Source organism: Rhincodon typus, chromosome 6 (genome assembly GCF_021869965.1).
Source record: "Rhincodon typus isolate 14 chromosome 6, sRhiTyp1.1, whole genome shotgun sequence".
Classification (NCBI taxonomy): domain Eukaryota; kingdom Metazoa; phylum Chordata; class Chondrichthyes; order Orectolobiformes; family Rhincodontidae; genus Rhincodon; species Rhincodon typus.
In genome coordinates this window covers 28,701,324-28,721,012 of record NC_063337.1, presented here as the reverse complement: position 1 = coordinate 28,721,012, position 19,689 = coordinate 28,701,324, and the positions used below count along the sequence as shown (strand labels likewise).

The following is a 19,689-nucleotide window of genomic DNA, read 5'->3' as shown; positions in this document are numbered from 1 at the left end:
CTCTATACTTTATTTATTCTCAGTGCTACCTGTGACGACCCACTTCATGACAAAAATGGTACCTGTGGCACATGCACAGACTGCTGTTGCACACCACACTGAACACCATTTTGCATAGATTGATATGAATATGTGCCAGAAACATGCAGGGTAGACATGTTGTGACTTTGGCCAGCTTGTAACACTAATTTCTTTGGTTGGAACTATTTTAGACCTCAGTGCTCCAGCTACTGCTCTCTTTTAACCTTGAACAGCCAAACACATTCAGCAGTACAAAGGACACCGCATCCCCACCAGTACGATTTAAATGAATCATGAATCATTCTCACAGTAGTTACTAATTGACTTCTACCACTTGCTATCAACTTCGATTTTTTGATGGTTTGTACTGTCCTTTAAGATTAGTAAAATCATTACGGGGTGCTGTCGTGCATGGTGAAAATTTTGATATTCACTTTTAAAAGGTTCTCCTCAGACCATTTACTCCATTACAGATGCTTTTATTTCTAAACCCTGTTGGCCTACTGCACATCAGGGAGATTAAGCAAAGGCAACAAGTGCTCAGAGGGAGGAGGCAAGGATGAAGGACTCTCAGCTGGTGGCCATAACCACGCAGAGTCCCCAGGGAGCAATTCTCTCACCTCAAACTCTGCTCAGAACAGTGTGTTACAGGCCTGTTTCAACAGGAAGTGCTCATAAGTAAACTTAGAGCCTCAGAGCAGGGTGAGAATTAGCACTGTGAAAGTGACTATGGTCATGATTCTCTTCCTGTTGGCTTCTCCAGGGCGATATTTGCAGTTTTGCTCAGATTACCATCCACTGTAGCACAAGGAAAGTGACTGACCAATTGCGTGAAAAGAAAGCATAACATGTTGCTTTCTCTTTTTTAAGAGAAAAGAAGATGGAGCATGAACATGGCTGTACCAGAACACAGAGCCTGCCCACTGCAGGACTCCACTGGTTGCACACATGTTTCTTTGCAGGCACAGCATCTAATTTCAGAGACGGTGCGCAATGACTTCAAATTCTTTAGCATGCATTTGGTATATGACCAAACTTGGAATATCGTCCAATCAATTACAAATATCCAGGCAATAGTCATGATGCCTTTATTCCATGTCAGTCCAATGTACTATCAGTATATGAGCCATCATGAGAAAGGGGAGGCTGGCTACTAGTGACAAGACCTATTTACTTGTGATGGGAGATTTAGGCACACAGATAGCTTGAAGATCATGAAACAGAGATTCTTTATTCCGCTGGCATCAGGTCTTTCCAAACATGAAAGGAAATTAAGGTTAAAATAGGAAAACAGAGCATTTACACGGAATCAAATCTGTAGTTTAAATCTGGTTGAGGAAATCCTTTGATAACAAGGTGTACAGCTGGATGAACACAGCAGGTCAAGCAGCATCAGAGGAGCAGGAAGGCTGACGTTTCGGGCCTAGACCACCTCCCCCCCTCCCCATTTCTGAAGAAGGGTCTAGGCCCGAAACGTCAGCTTTCCTGCTCCTCTGATGCTGCTTGGCCTGCTGTGTTCATCCAGCTCTACACCTTGTTATCTCAGATTCTCCAGCATCTGCAGTTCCTACTATCTCTGAGGAAATCCTTTGTCTGTTTATCTGTCTATCTGGTTCTCTTCCCAGGAGGCCTCTTTCTAACAATGGCACCTTTTCTTCCAGAAAAGATCTGCTCAAGCTCACCTGCTCAGAGCCCTTTCTCATCATTGCTGCTGCTGGAGGCCCTGTTACTCATTTCCCAGTTTGAGATCTGCTGTCCTGGCAACTAAACGCAGCCTGTCGTGACTCTTTATTAAGCAGTTAGGTGATCAGCATGTCGATTACGCATGATGGCTAGAATGTTTGGGTCCGCATTAGTGGCAACATTCTCTTTTGCATCACTGATCTGGGCGATTCAGTGTTCTCAATCAAACAGCTTGTGGATTCTATGCAAATGCACCATTTGCCCTTCTGCAGATGGTCTCCTTTGCTTTGCAAAGTGTTCTTTCTAAACATTCCAAGATACAGATACCAGCCAGTTATATTTAAATTGACATTTCAGATGATACATCTCCATAACACCATACGTCAGCATCCCAGAACTGTTACTTTCATAAAAAGAAACAAAACCAGTCAAGAGTTTTGCATCTTACTCCTTACACCTAACCGCTATTTAAGAATATCTTCTGAAAACTACACTTCTGTGGATTTCAGGTGAGACCAGGTCTACCGAGGATTCTCTTTAGCATCAAATAGCCTGCATTTGAAGCTCAAACATGAACGAAGCATCTGAAGGACAACCCTTAAAATATAAGAAAACAAAGAATCGATTTGGAGGAAGAAAGAAGCCAGGAGGGAACAAACTGTCACCCCAAGGCTCAAATCCCAGCACAATGTAACTGCCTTTATGGTAGAACTTTTGAATGTTCAGCTGGACTCCAAGCAAAAAGAATTACAAAGATGTGCCCCAGACTGGAGGGTTTGAGCTATAGGAAGAAGCTGAATAGACTGGGGATATTTTCCCCTCTAGCTTCAGAGGCTGAGGGGTGACCTTATAAAGGTTTATAAAATCATGAGGGGCATGGATAGAACAGACAAGGTCTTTTCCCAGGGGTTGGGGGAGTCCAAAACTAGACGGCATAGGTTTAAGGTGAGAGGGGAAAGATTTTAAAGGGACCTAAGAGGCAACTTTTTCATGCAGAGGATGCTGCATGTATGGAATGAGCTGCCAGAGACAGTGGTGGAGGCTGATCCAATTACTACATTTAAAAGGCATCTGGATGGGTATATATGAACAGGAGGGGTTTAAGAGGGATATGGGCCAAATGCTGGCAAATGGGACTAGATTTATCTAGGATATCTGGTCGACATGAACGAATTGGACCGAAGGGTCCGTTTCCATGCTGTATATCTCTATGACTCTATCGCTGGGTGCAATACACGCCACTGATACATTCTAATTTTCTCCCACAGAAACAAATTTCCTGTCAGCTTACTATCAATAATAGTCATATGTTTGCACCACACTACATCCTTCCTGGTGAAAGCCTGATAAGAGGAGAAAAACAAATGGGCAGAAGCCTCTCCATTCACTTTGAATGAATTTCTTGGAAAAACTGAGTTATGTGGGAATCTATAGCAATCATTTTCTGTATAGCAAGATCATACCATGTCAATTAAATAAATGATAGTTAACTTACTTTGGTGATGTTGGTTGAGTGAGAACATTATCCTCACCTAAAGTCATGGTAACTACGAGAATCATCCACACAGACAGAGTTAACAAGGTGTACAGCTGGATGAACATAGCAGGCCAAGCGGCATCAGAAGAGCAAGAAAGCTGACGTTTCGGGCCTAGACCCTTCTTCAGCCCGAAACATCAGCTTTCCTGCTCCTCTGATGCTGCTTGGCCTACTGTGTTCATCTAGCTCTACGTCTTGTTATCTCAGATTCTCCAGCATCTGCAGTTCCTACTATCTCTCATACGGACAGAGTGTTGGTTTAACATTTCATCCAAAGGCTGAGTAGAAGGTATATTTAGGGCTAAATTCTGGGAATCCTTCACAGAGTCATACAGCATGAAACAGACCCTTTGGTCCAACCAGTCCATGCCGAACATAATCCAAAACTGAACTAGTCCCACCAGCCTGCTCCTGGCCCGTATTCCTCCAAACCTTCCCTATTAAAGTACTTATCTAAGTGTCTTTTAAACGTTGTAATTATGCCCACATCCACCACTTCCTCAGGAAATTCATTCCACATGTGAACCATCCTCTGTGTAAAAAATTTGCCCGTCATATCTTTTCTAAATCCCTCTCCTCTCACCTTTCAAGCATGCCCCCTAGTCTTGAAATCCCCCATCTTAGGGAAAAGACACCTACCACTAACCTTAAAATGATTAAAATAACGCATGCACTTCTGGGCAGACATGGAGTTAAAAGGTATGGTTTAAAAACTATTACATTAGGGAAAGTTTATGATGATTGTTTGGATCAACTTTGTCTAATAAAAATCACCGATCTAACCACAAGAGTGGCTACAATGACACTGTTTTAGCCATGTACACTAATTTGGTGAAAAATACTCACTATACAAGGAAGATAGTTTTTCTGTGCATTCATGTCTAACAAACAACCACCGTTCAATATGCAACTTGGTAATCCTTCTCTTTCATTACATTTATTGTACAGGTATTTCTGCTATAACGCATGTTTCGTGAACATGAATTGGCTGTAACGCGACTGTCAAATAGTGGACACTGGATCACACAAACTTTCTACTGTACAGTATAGCAGTTTTCTATAGCAATTTCCCTATAACACAATTTTCTATGGTGTGAGGTCGCTCAAGAATGCAACTATCACGTTATAGGAGAACTACCTGCATTCTAACCTTTCATCATGCCATCTAAAAGTGTCTGTCCAATCATTACAACAGTACTGCAAACTCCTGCAGAAGAACATTTAGATGACAAAAGACCACTTTGCATCTACTTTGTATTTTAACATCCTGGTGATCACATGATACAATAACAGGGGAATCAATCCAATTAGTTAATAACAGATAAGTTTAAATAACCTGTCACAGGCTTTAGTGTCCCTTTCAAATCACCTCTCAGTTATCTCTTTTATCAAGACAATGCCCAGTGTACATATTTACTTCTCACAAACAGATTTACCTATCACTCAATTGTTCTTGTTGCTGTCTTCGTATCCTTTCAATAGTTGCAATGTATATTTCACATGATAACTTCCAGAACCACACACAGTATTTCAGGTGTGGTCACAACAATGATTTAAATGTGGCAAGTTTACCTCCAATAAAAACAGAAATTATTAGAAAAGTTCAGCAGATCTGGCAGCATCTGCAGAGAGAAGTCAGAGTTAACCTTTCGGGTTGAGTGACCCTTCCTCAGAACTGTTTGTTTCTGATTTACAGCATCCACAGTTCTTTCAGTTTTTTTTTAAGTTTACCTCCAATTTTGGCTTGGTGACAGTAATATATCCCAAAATACCATTTGTTTTACTCCCAACCACCAAGTAGCTTCAATTTATAGTCCATGTGCTCTTATGGTGCAAGGGTAGTGTATCTACCGCTGAGCCAGTGGGCCTGGGTTCGTTCTACCTGCTCCAGAGATGTGAAATAGCATCTCTGAGCCAGATCATTAGAAAATATCAATTTATAATCGAGCAGGACTCTCATTTGCTATGAACATTAGCTCCTTCCCATTTAAGCTAGTAATTGCACTTCGGTAGTCGTGGCCAAGGGTTACGGCGGTGGACTTGAAATCTATTGGTGTGTCCCTGCGCAGGTTCGTATCCTGGCGACTATGGTTGGGAGCTTAAGGCAAATAAGAAGGGAATTTCTGGGGCGGCACGGTGGCTCAGTGGTTAGCACTGCTGCCTCACAGCACCAGGCACCCGGGTTTGATTCCACCCTCGGGCGACTGTCTGAGTGGAGTTTGCACATTCTCCCAGTGTCTGCATGGGTTTCCTCCCACAGTCCAAAGATGAGCAGGCTAGGTGGATTGGCCATGCTAAAATGCCTGAAGTGTTCAGGGATTTGTAGGGATGTTCTGAGGGTTGGTGTGGACTTGTTGGGCCGAAGGGTCTGTTTCCTCACTGTAGGGATTCTATGATTCTACGAAGCAATAGTCCATTCCTGGCTTCTTTTAAGCGTTTTGCATTTATCTATACTGAAATTCATCTGCCTTAATTTTCAAGTGTACTAAAATCTACCTGTATCTTATCCACTCTGCTTTGCAGACCACCACCTGCTTTGTTTCACTTATGAATCTATTAATCAAACAGGTCTCAAGAGATTCCTCAGGAAACCCACTGGTAACAATGCTCACGATCTCTATATCAATCCTCTAAGTTCTACTGGTCTGTTAATAAGCAGCAACCAAGAAAATAACGCCTACACAATAGGCAGAAAACTTTTGTACCCTTTTTACCTTAACATTTTACCAAACACAAAAAGAAAAAAGTGTAATATGTAACCATATCATGACAATCAGTAAGCTCACATGCCCAATGACAATGACAATCTATTACTTACTTCTTTTTATTTACTAATCAAAAACGCAATCAGCCATTTGTGACTACTGGATAATATACTGAACAATATTCTTGATGGATGAATCAAGCTAAATGGGATAACTGGTCTTCCTGATTTATATTTATCTTGTGATAACATCATCTTATATCCTGCTGTTTCATGTCAGACAGTGTGCTCGGGTTCCAAAGTGGGTTTGAATCCTTTGTAGCTCAGAGTTAAAAGATTAGATGCATTTCACTTTTACATGTGTGGGTGTGGGGGCTGGAATGAGAAAATCTATTATCAAAATGCTACAGGATGTGAATGACATGGGCTCTGACGAGAATTGTGGCGGAATCAGATGAGAAGTTTGGTGAGGCTTCTCTTGACATCAGGAGCATCTTGTTGCTTTTACACATTTGCCAAGCAGTGAGGCTCACTTGTCATTAGGCACGGGAAAGGTGCCAATTAAGGATTGTAGCTTGTTAAAAACCTTATTAATATTGCAACTTGCTTCATTAATATTCAGCTGCCTACTTTACCAAATGAGACAAACAAAGAATTCTCAACATGAAATTCAGAGCAAATACCTGGTGGCTTCAGCACACCAGTGCCTGCGAGGGACTTCCATGTTGCTCAGGAGGTTGATTAGAAAATACCTGTAGTCCATCAGCACCAGCTGCACACATCCCTCATTCACAGACACTGGCAACCAACATTTGCTAACCATTCCTGAACATTATCTCACTGATCCACTTGCGGGCCACTTAGCAAGCACAGGCTTGCATTTTAGGGTGCACAGGCAACCAGCATTGAAAGAATGCCGCAAGGACACTCTGTGCACGGGGACAGCCCCCAGCTCAGGGACTGGACCAGACTGCATCTCAGGGCTACTCACATGCTCGGCTAGCAATTGCTCACTTAATGCCTTCATTCATGCTCACACCAATGTTTTGCCTTACTGTGCTTATTGATGTTTTAGCCAAAGCCAAAGACTATTAGTACTCTCATATTGACATACCATTCTACATAGACAGGTTAACTATCAGTGGGGATCTGTATTGAGATGGGGACGTTTCAGTGAATGATTGTGCCAGCTGCCTGCGCAGCAAACATACTGCACATTTATTCAACCAAATGGCCTTTTTGAAACTGGGTGGGGAGTCATCCTCAGTCCCGTCAAGGAAAGAAGGAAGGCACTGTTTCTCACAGGATCCCAGTACCGACTGTCAGGGGCACAGTCGCACTCCAGGGGCTTGGCCGCATTCAATTGTCAACTTGGCTCATGGTCAGAAAATCTGTCCAAATACAGTCCAGGGAGTGGGCAACGGTCATCCTGTAAGGTGAGTACCAGCTATCAGGAGAATCAGTTTTCATCAATCTGAAGCTGTAGCTTCCATTCTCTGAATGGCCTCCTCAGACAAGCCAATCTCATTTAATCACAGCATTGTAGAAGGAAAGTCTAGAAGACAAATTTTCTCATGATTTTGACTTAATGACCAAGAGTAAATGGGATCATTACTTTTATATTTCTCGATAATAGCATATTTAAATTAACCTAGATGTTTTGATAAGTGCATAGCAGCATTAGATTAGCTGTGATGAAGTATCAAATGGATTCAGAAGATATTTAAAAGTAGGACTATGATTTCCCAAGTGGTGATTTCATGCTCTTGACCAGGGTTTATGATTGAAGCACTGAGCTAAGATTAGGAAAACCTCTTAATATGCAGTAATAATCTCATTGGAACACTGAGCAACAATAGTTGATGCATACAATTCACATACTTAATTTTTAACCCTTAGGTTTGATTACTTTTTTCAAACAGTTTTAAAATTGATTGCCTGATTAACATTTAATTGGGGAAAATATGGGTTCGTCAGAGGTTAGCGACAACATTTTCTCAACTTAGTCCCTGCTGAAGTGATGACAAAAAGAAAGTCAGCATATTTTGCGGAGGCTCTTTGACAGAGTCATGTATTAACATCATACCTTTGGGTTCTCTGTCCCACCCCCCCACCCCCCAATTGGCTGATACACTGGAACTGTAAAAGGAAAGGAAGAATTTCTAATTGAAAAGAGACCATGACATAGGTTACAAAGGAGCAAACAGGCATGGACTTTTGAGGGTGCAAAAACCATAGAAATAGAGAAAACACGTGAATGCTGCAAAGAGACATTTCTTCCACACTTGGGGAAGTTAAGACAAACTCTCCAGCTGAGCAAACATGGATGGAAATGGCTGAGAACTCAGTGGTGAGTATGGCTCCTCCAAGCAGGGGAATCCTGGATCTCAGGAGAACAGAAAAGAGGCGTAGAATTACATTTTCAGGTGCAAAGCCCATAATAACTTTCTCAGAATTTTCTAAACAAAGACAGCACAAGACACATGAGAGCTCTGCTCTTTTTTTTAAACCTCTTTCCAGACACCTCACATCCCCATTTGAGCAGACACACTCACTCACCCTTATCTTTATCCTATTGATCCTGTGGCTATGTCTCACAGAACTGCACCAAATGTTTTCCTTCCCGCTGAATCACACAAATCATTACTAACTCTCATAACTCTGAGTTCATTCCTTTCAGAATACAGCACACAACCTTGAGGTGGGGCAGAGGCCCAAGAGGCAAGGGATGTCCCTCCAGTGATGGGTAGCTTGACACAGCCACTGGTAAAGCAGGTCCACCTGACCCACTGGGAATCTGGTCTCGATCCAGGCAACTACAGATGTCAGCAATGACCTGCTATAAAAAGCTGAATCTCGAGGCACTTGTGCTCACATGCGTCAAGAGAATTGATGCTTTGCTAGCACACCATGTGTTACAGGTCTTGTCTTTTAGGGAGTTGGATCTCAGTGTCCACCTACTCTGCTCTGTGGAAAGACATTTGACTAAGGAGGTTTTTTGAAGAAGGGTCTAGGCCCGAAACATCAACTTTCCTGCTCCTTTGATGCTGCTTGGCCTGCTGTGTTCATCCAGCTCTATACCTGTTATCTCTAACTAAGGAGGTTGTTGTTGGTGCTAGAGTTGCTCTGTTAAGCTGCTGATGTTGTCTCTCCTCTTGTTTTTCATTTAAGTGCAAGTCGGAGCTGCAGAAGCTGCTCCCATGCTGAAGTGAAGGCTGGCGGCAAGGAGGTCCAATCTCAAGATGAGAAAGAACAGATAAGGCCTTTAGGGAATTTAACCACGCACATACCCAGACCCAATTCAATTCACTAGAAGGGCCCATTCAAATTTCCTGCATGCATATGCTTTCTCTTGCCAAATCACCTTACTCCTTTCTCATCCTGCTTCCACTTTACAGACCCTTCCTACCAGTCATTTCAGTACATATTCTCAACGAAAGCTGTCACCTGCAGAAGAAACCAAACGTTTACTACACTATTCCGAGATAGCAAGAACAGCAGATTTTGGAGTCAGAGATAACAAAGTGTGGTGCTGGAGGAACACAGCAGGCAAGTTGACGTTTCGAGTCAGGACCCTTTTTACCTGATGCTGCCTGGCCTGCTGTGTTCCTCCAGCTCCGTTCCTCCAGCTCCACATTTTGTTACCACATCATTGTTCTTGTTTTTGTGATATTCAACTGTCTTGTTCTGCAGTTCCACTTGATTTTCGCCCTGCTGTCTTCCCTTTACCCACTATCAACTGACATTATTATTTGGCATCGCCTTCACTTGTGCTCTCTTGTTCAGTCCTGATTTCCTACAATTATTTTAAGTCAATTAGCAAATAAGAGCATTTTAAATTCTACAAAGTATTTCCAATGTTAATTGTTGAGATTAAAGAGCTTGACCGAAGGATCTGTTTCCATGCTGTATGACTGTGATTGTGCTCGATAACACAAGGTATCCAGGTTTGTGAACAGGGATTGCAAGCTGTCGACCTTTTTAAAACATTATCTACATTGGATTTGTCAATATTATGCATCTAGCTAAACAATTACAGCAACATCTGGATTTTTCATACTTTTGATTTCATCTCATATTTGCTGTTTGTGCAAGTGTTCATCCACATCTTTCTTTCAATGTTGCTGCACTGTTTATCACTGTTTCTGGATTGCTATATTTAAGGAGCATGAACCCACATCCTGTCTAATGCTGTGGAGTGTGGTTAATTGCCACTTGAGCACAGAGATCCTTTGTAGTAGAGACTTAATTGTTAACACATTATATAAAATGGTCTACTTGCCAATAATCTGTATCCAATTTAGAAAAGTACAGTGTGAACATGAACGTTCACTGGGAAGTCAGTGGCACAATGATAATGGCACTTGTCTGGTAATCCAGAATGCCAGACTGTTTTAGGAAAGTTGGTTTAAATTAAATGAAATCTTCAATTAAAAACCGATCTCATATGACCATGTAACCACGGTGATTGTTGCAAAAACCCATCTGGTTCCCCAATGTCTTTTAGGGAAGAAAATCTGCCATCCTTAGTACATCTGGCCTAAATGTGACTCCAGACCCACAGCAATGTGGTTTAGTCTTAATTGTTCTCTGAAATGCCCAAGCAAGCCATTCAGTTGTAGGGTAATTAAGAATGGGCAATTAACGTTGGTCTAACCAGAAATGCTCACTTCCCATGAAGAAATATTTTAAATTGCAATGATAAAATTCCACTTACACCTAGTATGAATTACAGAAAAAATATAAACCCTCTGCACTTGAACCTTAGTACTGAACTCCCTACGAGATTATACTCTCACTCTACTTGTCTTTTATAAATTTAACGATCTCTCTTCCGATTTGAGGTCAATCAAATACTGTACTACTCCGTTCCAATTTATGCATAGACAATAGCCAAACTGTTCCAAGAAACAGTGACACTCAATATAATCAACTTATTACAAACTCACACCAACCCATCCAGTTAATGTCCTAAATAAATGAGTTTGAACAATTCTACTGTAGAAAACTACACCTGTTATAGGAAGGATATTACTAAATTGGAGGGGATTCAAAAAACATTTATCAGGATGTTGCCAAAAATAGAGGTTTGAATTATAAAAATAGGCTGGATAGGCTGGGACATTTTTCACTAGAGCATAGGAGATTTAGGTGTTATCTTATAGAAGTTTCTAAAATCATGAGATAAGGTGAATAGCAAAGGTCTTTTCCTTAGATTGGGTGAGTTCAAAACTAGGGTGCATATTTTTATGGTGAGAGAGGAGAAAGATTTTAAAAAGACATGAGAGGCAAATTTTTTTTTTTTTACAGAGTCATTAGTGTGTAGAATGAACTGTCAGAGGAAGTGATGGATGCAGGTACAGTTACAACATTTAAAAGATATTTGGATACATGCTCGAAAAGGAAACATTTGGAGGGATATGGGCCAAACACAGGCAGATGGGACTAAATTAGTTCAGGAACATGGTCAGCATGAACTAGTTGAACCGAAGTGTCTGTTTCCACACTATATGACTCTGTGATTCTGTGAATTAAATTAAACTGAAAATAAGTAAAATATGTAGTTTGATTTTTCCATATTAATGCCCCATTCAAACACTAAAGCTATTCTCCATCTCCATTCCTAGCTCCCAGTGCGGGATATTGCATTCTGAAAACTTTACCACAATATCTGTAATTATATTTCTCCAGAAAAAAACATTTCCAGTTATCAGGCTATGTTCTTTCTTTTTCTGTAAAATATAGTATTAACAATAAGGTATTTAAATAGAATATGACAAGACAATATGAAAAAAAATCTATAAAAGCAGAAGTGCATTAATATGCTTTGTGTGCAGGAAGACGTGTATAACGGAAGTAAAAATTACAAGGCAGCTCATCAATATTAAAATGCTTTCTGATCATACAAATTAGAAGGAGGCTACAGCCAGCTCTGCCATTCAATTAGACCATGGCTGATCTGATTGTAACTTCAAATCTATATTCCTACCAACACCAAATAACATTTCACACCCTTGCTTAAGAAGAATCTACTTAACTCGACTTGAAAAATATTCATGAAATATTTTAGAATGCTGTGTTCAATTCTGGTCTCCTTGCTATAGGAAAGGTGTTGTTAAACATGAAAGGGTTCAGAAAAGATTTACAGGGATGTTGCCGGATTTGGAGGGTTTAAACTATAAGGAGAGATTGAATAGGCTGGGGCTTTTTGCCCTGGAGCATCAGAGGCTGAGGGGTAATCTTTTAAAGGTTTATAAAATCATGAGGGGCATGAATAGGGTAAACAGACAAGAAGAGAGTCGCCACCAGTGTGGATGCAATTCTTGTACTGGCTGAGGTCATCATGAAGGTCCCATCTTTCAACTTTGCACCTTGTCTGAGGCATGCCGATTCTCAGGTTAAACTCATCACCAGTCATCTCTCACTAATGCAAGAGCAGCACTATAGTCCTCTGGGACAATGGTGACTTTTCCCTTTTGTACTTGATTCACAAGGACACCCTGTTCCCTCTGCATCTCAGAGCTATGAACTCTCAACATTTAGATAATATGCTTTTAAAATTTTTATTCTTTCTGCTATTTACAAAGTGGAAGAGATCATTGTATGAACAACCCACACCACTGTTCATTATATTGTATGACCCTTCTGTACTACTGCTCACAAAGCAATAGAGGATGGTGACAACAAATCTTTCCTAGAGAGGATCTACATGGCCTGCTTGATCTGGTGAAGTTGAAGAAAAGTCCCTAATAATGTAATTAGATGATGCTCTGGTTCATAGATAAGATGTTGCTTATTACATGATAGTAACTAGGTACAATTTACATAACTGTGACAGACATTGACAACACCCATAACAAACAATTAGAGGCTTTATTTCTTCAAGATACTATGCTTCGCCCCCATCAAGTCTGTATGCCATCATTATGGGTGGTGCTTATGGCATGCCTCAGCATTAACCTTTTCAGAACCTTACACTGATTTTATTTGCTTGACTGACACCATATTATCCATGTTTGTTCATTGATAACGCTACACGTTGTGATTATTTGACCACTGGCGCCAAGAACTATAACCTAAATGAATATGGTGAGGCAGAAGGAGATGACGAAATATCAGCTGCAAGTTATTATGGTCAGCTGTAGAATACGGTCTACCGGGTTCTGATATTTTAATGATATTAAGAGTGCAGTTGCACTATCGGTTTTTATTTAAATTAATGCAAATGATTAGGATGTCCACCAGCATAAAACAGAGCATAAATGAGGCAAGTACTGAACATAGTAAAGTCTTGAGCCCGGAATACGTGATAGTTCACAGTAAAATAAATCATCAGAGAAGTTTTTAAACTGTCACCATCAAGAAAAGAGAAGCACGATAAGTATAGAAATTACCACAGGTTAGGAATCTCAATCATTAAAATGCCCGCTTCCCGGTTTTAGAACCCAGACTCAGTTCAATAGTCATTCCCTCATGAACTTTCTGTTTAGCAACAAGTCAATCCCATTGTTCCATAATAGGAGTGTATTTCCAGTTTGCTTTCCCTGTGCGCAAGCTGTAATACCTAAATTTTACTGGATGTTCAGAATGTGGGCTTTATTTGACAAATTGCAAAAGACGTACGGAAAGTATTCAGTGCACGTACCTGCCGGGATGGGATTAGTACAACCCGAACCCCGCTGCACGGATTGGAACGTGGCCGCCTCCTGTCACACAAACATCATTCGACGATTAACAGGCGCTGATTGGACTGCGTTGTCACGTGACGCCAGCCTGCTGCTCGGCAACCGCTCAAATTGCAATCGCCCACGAGGTGGGTGAGAGTGAAGGTGAAGTTGAGACATGGTAGTGCTTGCAATGTTATACTGGCTTGGCACATAGCGCAGGTTATATGTCTGTTAAATTGGAGGATGTTGTGAATTCTTAACCACAAAGAGGGAATAGCAACCTCAAACCAATGTAAGCGAAAGGTACCAAGGAGAGACACGTAGGGCTATTCTATTCACTCATCCAAGGAGGAAATAAAATTTGTGGGGATGTGTGTGGACACGTCAATCATTATTCGTTTAAATTAGTAATATAACACATAACTTTGTATTGGATTACTAGTGCGTACACATAGACGTTCCAAAAGGCCTGTTTTGCTGTCTACATCACATTATTTTGATATTTAAATAAAATCCTCATATTAGCTTCCCCAGACTGTAATTAGTAAAGATTGGTCAAGTTTTCATCTGTCCCTAGTTTTGTTTTCAAAATGCAAGTTTCCTTCTATTGTGGTTAAGTAAATTTTTACGTTGAACCATTTCAGGCAAAGGGGACACACCTTGAATGGAACTTTACAGAAAGCAAAAAATGCTGGAGATCACAGCGGGTCAGGCAGCATCCATGGAGAGAAAGCAAGCTAATGTTTCGAGTTTAGATGACTCTCATCAGAGCTGATGTGAAGTGTGGAGGGGGCAGCATTTATGCAATGGTGGGAATGAGGCATTGAAGTGCTGGGGAAGAAAGGATGTTGATTGAGGTACTATGTGACGTATTTTCTTTCTTTGATTTATTCATGATATGTGGGCATCATTGACTTAGCCAGCGCTTTTAACCCATCTCTTAATTGCCCTAGAGAGGTTGGTGGTGAGCTGCCTTCCTAAAGGGCTGCAGGCTATGAGGTGTAGGTCCACTCACAGTAATGTTAGGGAGAGAATTTGGTAATTTGATCCAGTGACACAAAAGGAATGATAGTTTAGTTTCAAAACAAGATGGTTAATGGCTTAGAGGTTTTGTTGTTCCCATGCATCTGCTTACTTTGTTTGTCTAGTGGTTGAGGTTGTAGGTTTGCAAAGTACTGTTGGGGGAGCCTTTTTGAGTTGTTAACAGTGCTGCTACCCCGGCATGTTGATGGTAGAGGGAGTGAATATTGAAGCTATGAGATGCCATTAAATTGGGTTGCATTGTGCTGGATAGTGAGGAGCCTCTTGAGAGTTGTTGGGAATTGGACTCGTCTGAATAAGTGCAGACTATTCCATCACACCCCTAACTTGCAACTTGTGAATGGTGGACAGACTATAATGAGTCAGGAGACGTTACTCGTTGCAGAATTCCAAGTCTCTGACCTGTTATTGTAGACAAAGTATTTATACGGCTAGTCCAGTTCAGTTTCTCATCATTGGTAACTGCCAGGATGTTCATAGTGTGGGATTCTGTGATGGTAATACCATTAAATGTTTAGGGGTGATAGTTGGATTCTCTTTAGTTGGAGATGTTTATTAACTGACACTTGTGTTGTGCGCATGTTACTCGCTATTTATTAGCCATGAATGCTTTTCAAGTATTGACGCATTTGAACACAGAGTCCTTTAGTATTGGAGCAGTCATGAATGGTGTTGAACAAAGTGCAATTATCAGCAAACATCCATAATTCTGGGCACTGAGTTTGAGAAAAAAATGAGAAGACATCAAAGACAACGCAAAAAATATTTGCAAGAGTTGTCCTGGGGATCAGGACTTTAGTTCTGTGGATAGACTCTTGAAAGTGAGCTGTTCTCTTTCAAGAAAAGATAGCGAGGTGATTATGTAGAACTATTCAAAATCATTAAGAGTTGGGAGAGAGGACATAAAGAGAAACCTGCCCATTGGAAAAAGGTTCACAAACCAGGGGGACACCAATTTAAGGTGGTTGGCAAAAGAACTACACATAACCCTAAAAGATGTGAGGAAATTCTTTGTTATGTAGCGAGTAATTAGGGTCTGAAATAAACTACCTGCGAATGTAGTGCCAGCAGATTCAAACATGACTTTCAATGGAGGATTGGACAAGCAACCGAAAAAAGTGTAGGAATGGTGAAAACTCAAGGAATTGTGAATAGTTGTGTATCTCATATAAAGAACTAGCATAGACTCAACAAACTGAATAGTCTCTTTCAACAATTCTACAGAATCTTATAGGTGCCTGAGTGACATGGGCTATGGCAAGATTTGTTGCAGAATCAAGCGAGATATTCAGTGAGGCCAATCTCGATGTCAGAAGTGTACCACTGTCTCTTTTATGCATTTGCTGAGCAGCTGATTTCATTTCTTGCTCAGCAGCAGCAAGTTGCCAACTACAGGATGTATTGGCTTGTTAAGCCCCTTATAAACACCCTAACTTGACATCATTAATATTCCTGTCTTACCAAATGTGTGAAACAAGCTAGATGTCTCAAAATTGAAATTAAATCGACTTCCTGGCAACCTGGCGACTTCAATTCATTGCTGATTGTCAGGATCTTCCATGTTGATCAGTACCAAACCATGGGGGAGGTGATGGCCAAATGGTATTATCACTGGACTGTTAATCCAGAGACCCAGATAACATTCTGGGTATCTGGGTTCGAATTCCACCACGGCAGATGGTGGAATTTGAATTCAATAAATATCTGGAATTAAGAATCTAATGATGACCGTGATTCCATTGTCGATTGTTGGAAAACCCCATCGGGGTCACTAATGTCCTTTGGGGAAGGAATCCTTACCTGGTCTGGCCTACATGTGATTCCAGACCCACAGCAATGCGGTTGACTCTTAACTGCCATCTGGGTAATTAGGAATGAGCAATAAATGCTGCCTAGCTAGCGATGCCTCTCATCCCGTGAATGAATGAATTAAAAAAACAGTATCTCAGGGCATGATCCATGGCTACCAGCCACATTCACCCCTTATCCACAGACATTTTCCATCCTCTCAACTATAATGGCACCTCTCTGATACACATGCAGCCCACTTAGGAAGTACAAACTTGCATTGCCTGGTGGACCAGCATTAAGTTTATTACTGGTCCACCAGGCAATGCAATGACACCTTACATGCAGACACAGACACCTAACTCATGAATTAGGTCAGACTGCATCTCGGCGCTGCTAATTTGCTATTTTAGTGCTCACTAAATTAGCACCTACTCGCATGCTCGCAGCATCCATGCCTTGCGTTAACATTGGCACATCAGCCAGATTTAAAGGTTATCAGTACTACTGTATTGATGTGCTACTTTGTGGAGACACACGGATGGATGACTTGTCTCTCCAGGTGGAGCAACATCTTGCTGTATGGCGCACAAAGAAATCAATCCAACACTTACAGCTCATGTATTCAATCAAATGACCCTGTCGTTAAGTGGGTGGAGTCTAGTCCTCGGTCTAGTCCAGTCGAGAGGGAGGGCAATGTTGCTCAGAGCATCCCAGTAGTTAGTCAGTCTCTGCACATCCTGCACACAGTTCAGGGGCTTGGCCATGGTCTGTCATCCAGTTAGAATGCAAGTGAACAATAAATAGATTCAAGAACAGTTTCTTCCTCGAAGTTATCAGACTTTGAATGGACCTCTCAAAGTTAATTCCAATCTCTTTCTCTGCACCTTTTCTGCAGCTGTAACACTGTATTCTGCACTCTGCCCTGCCATCCAGATGTACTTTGTTCGCTACCTGTAGAGAACTCAAGATAACACTTTTCGCAGTATCTCGGTACATGTTACATCAATAAATAAAACGCAAACTCAACTCAAACTCAAACCTGTCTGGTTGTATTCCAGGGAATGGGCAATGATCAGTCCTCTTGTGACAGCAGTAGGAGTCACCAGAATTGCATATCATCAGTCAGAGAGCTGCAAACACAGCAGTCAGGAGTCTGATAGTTCATGAGTAGGAGCTGGCTGTCACAATCGGTCAGAAGTTGGATTGAATATAGTCCATCCATTAATTATTAAGGGGATGCAAAAGGGATTCGTAGAATAGCAGGGGATCACTGCCAGAGGGATGGGTAAGTCAGGCTGTGGGGAAATAGAGGCATGAGGAAAGCAGAGGGTTTTGTACAGGTAGGAACAAGAATGATGACAGAGTAAACTCATGGTGTGTGAAGGATAATGCAGAGCTGCATTAGAGGGAATGGTAGTCCACGGGTGGGAAAGGACGGGTTATGAGCAGTGACTATCACTGTAGCTTCCAGTATGGGAGCATAGAAGAGCAGGGTGGGCTTCTTTACTGTGTAATGTGGTTCGTGGGGCATGGAGGATGTTTAGAGGCAAAGTTCAATGTGGCATGACTCCATGGGGGTGGGGAGGCTTGGAACGGGTGGAAACGGTAAAAAGGGACATTGGAGGTTCTGTATGTTTGGGTACCTGGTGACCAGGCACAGCATGGCACTGGTGTCCACCATGAGCTGCATTTCTTCGGATTATTGCCATTTTCCAGAGACTAACTGCAATGGAAAATTATTTGGACAGGGTGTGCAGTCAGTGACAGTCTTGGGAGGAAAAGACCTGGAGGTGAGGCAATGGTATCAGAGCATTTTCCAGGACTATATCCAGAAACCCAGGTAATATTCTCAGGACAGGGGTTTAAATCCTACCATAGCACTCTTATACTCTTGAAGTGCAATCAAAGCTGTAATGCAGAAAGCAAGGCAATTAATTTGTACACAGCAAGCTCAAACAAAGAGCAATATTTTAATCTGTTTCAATGATTTAAGGGAGAAATATCCATTAATGTGGACAGTAGGACGGGGGAGCCCCTTTCAAAATCACATAATGGGATCATTTATATTCACTTGAGAGGGCTTCAACTCAATGAGCAGAATCTTATAATTATTTTCTAATTACCCTGTTCAGAGATGTTGTTATAAATCTCTGGAGTAGGTGGGACCTAAACCCATGCCTACTGCTCAGAAGCAGGGACACCACAACTGCACCACAAGCACTCTAGTGTCCTCAATCCAACTATCTTCAAATGATTCATCAATGACCTTCTCTCCATCATAAGGTAAGAAGTGGGAATGCTCACTGATGATTGCACCATGTTCAGCACCATTTGCGACTCCTCATGTACTGAAGCAGTCCATGTTCAAATGCAGCAGGATCTAGACAATTTACAGGCTTGGGCTGAAAAGTGGCAAATATCATTCACACCATACAAATGCCAAGCAATGACCATCTCCAACAAGAGAGAATCTAACCATCGTCCCTTGACTTTCAATGGCATTATCATTACTGAATCCCTCACTATCAACATCCTAGAATGCTGTTGACCAGAAACTAAACTGGCTACATGAGTACAGTGACTTATGAGAGCAGGTCAGAGCCTAAGAATATTGCAATAGGTAAATCATCTCCTGACTCCCAAAGTTGGTCTACCATCTACAAGACACAAGTCAGGAGTGTGATGGAATATTTTCCACTTGCCTGGATGAGTGCCACTCCAACGACATTCAAGCAAGTTGACACAATCCAGGATAAAGCAGCCTGCTTGATTGGCGTCACATCCACAAACATACACCCCTTTTGCCACCAAAGCTTAGTAGAAGCACTCTGTATCATCTACAAGACGCACAGCAGAAATTCACCAAAACCCTTTACACAGCATTTTCCAAACCAATGACCACATCCATCTGAAGGACAAGGGCAGCAGATTCATGGTAATACCACCACCTTTCTTCTCCAAGACACTCACCATCTTGACTTGGAAATATGTCACCATTATTTCAGTGTTATTGGTTCCTGTAGCACATGGACTCCATCGACTCAAGAAGGCAGCTCACTACTACCTTCTGAAGAGTGACTAGAGACAGGCAATAAATGCTGTCTCAGCCTCACTATGGCCTCTGCAGGTCATGTTTAACTAATTTACTGGAATTCTTTGAGGACATTATGAGCGCAACGGGGAACCAGTGGAAGTGGTATAAATAGATTTCCAGAAGGCATTCAGCAAGGCGCCACACAAAAGGA

At 41.5% G+C, this 19,689-nt stretch overlaps 1 protein-coding gene across 1 annotated transcript in view; it reads right to left on the bottom strand.

Annotated features, from left to right (window-relative positions):
- The window catches only part of trmt9b (tRNA methyltransferase 9B), a 37,978-nt gene extending 24,328 nt beyond the window's left edge, over positions 1-13,650 (bottom strand). Inside the window, exon 1 of the mRNA XM_048598141.1 lies at positions 13,591-13,650. The gene's annotated coding sequence lies outside the window, so the exon portion shown is untranslated. The remainder of the gene's footprint in view (positions 1-13,590) is intronic.
- Positions 13,651-19,689: the final 6,039 nt, after the last annotated feature.